Below are 1,649 nucleotides of genomic sequence, written 5' to 3'. Positions count from 1 at the left end.
GATAATCTCTGTAGCGTGGGCGAGTTATTATCATATACACACGTGAAAAGAGCAAATTGACCGGCGTTAATAACAAATCGCCGTCGGTGATTTTTGAAAAGACACGCCGTTCACATATCGATCTGTATAGGTATATCGCTACATTAGATATTCCAAGGAGACATCGCAATCGTGAATGTAACTCTAATTCACGATTTTATTCAATTATAGTATGTAAACGCTTTTATGTCCCCCCCCCCCCACCTCTTCTCAACTTCAAAATATTTATAGCTATTTGTCATCAATTGTACACTTTGAACCAAAAATTTTGTCACGAATATATCATAAATAGATATTTCGAATATAAATGTTTCCTAAACGCAAAAATATAAATGTTTTTAATTTTATAACGTGTCTTAATTTTAAGACATTTATGTACATATTTAATGTATTTGATAAAAATATTTATATAAATTCAAAATGCTTTTTCATCAAATTCATCGAATCATCGTAAAATAATATAATTGAATAAATTGTCGTATCGATTTTTTTGCACCTAGGAGCAGATGACTTGCATGATTCTTACAACGTGGCGATATGAGTATGTCTTGTAAATATTGACTATGACTTGACATAGCAATGCTCGGTCTTTACGCATTTATAGTCGGCAATTGCAATCACGGGATTGGATAATTAAGTCGTAAAAAAAGGTAGTCAGAGCTTCGTCATCAGATAGCAATAATCGTAGACGAGCGCATGGAAAAATATCCGGTGGTTATTTTCTTATAATAGTAACTTAATTGTTCAAGGTGCAAAAAAATCGTCGTGTAAAACCGGAAATAAATACTGACACTCAGACAGAATAAGGTGCGAATTATCGCGTTTTTACTATAAATGTGTATGTGTGCATATACAGTAGGATGTCCGGTAAATTTCGTGAGCTGATAGATTTCGATAGAGCAGAGTAAACTGAATAGAAAAGTCTTCTACCATTTTGCAAAATTTGCAATCGTTAACAAGATATTAATTTTTATTACCGGTTGTTGTCGGACCCAGTATATGTATTATATACTGAGCTAATGTTGTTTATTATCGTTATATTATCAGTGCGGGTTTTTATAAATTTAAATTTAGCAAATAAGTCACCTCAAGTACTAACTTGGCTTTAAACACAAATCTCAATGTTTACAGTTCAATAACAAATCTAATCCTTTTTTCCAATAATATTGTAAGTAGGGGGAGATGGGGCTCCTTCGTACACGGGGCACATACGTTCAGTGATTCGGAATCGCGCAGAGTTGAAACACGTATACATATTTAGTCCTTATTGTGCGGATTCGTGCGCGAGGTGGACGTCTGTGGCCGAGTGATTCTATGTTCTAGCATCTTCGCGACGATTTAATATTTAGTATTTCTTTACTTCCGCATTATAACGTATTAGTTTTGCCTCAATCGACTCTAAGAATCTGGGCGTATTAACACCCCGCATAGGGGGTAGGTCCCGTAAGAAAAAAGAAGAAGAAGAAGAAGTCTTATTGTGCGACCACATGCCAGTAAAATTTTATGTTGAGGTGATTTTATCTCTTCAGTTTATCCAATGTTCCGTGGTGAAAACAGCACGATGGCATCAACTAGCATAACGCAAAAGAAGTCTGCTATAATATATATAA

Source organism: Wasmannia auropunctata, unplaced genomic scaffold, assembly GCF_000956235.1.
Source record: "Wasmannia auropunctata unplaced genomic scaffold, wasmannia.A_1.0 LD334247.1, whole genome shotgun sequence".
In the NCBI taxonomy this organism is placed as follows: Eukaryota; Metazoa; Arthropoda; class Insecta; order Hymenoptera; family Formicidae; genus Wasmannia; species Wasmannia auropunctata.
Note: the sequence above shows the minus strand (reverse complement) of the source record.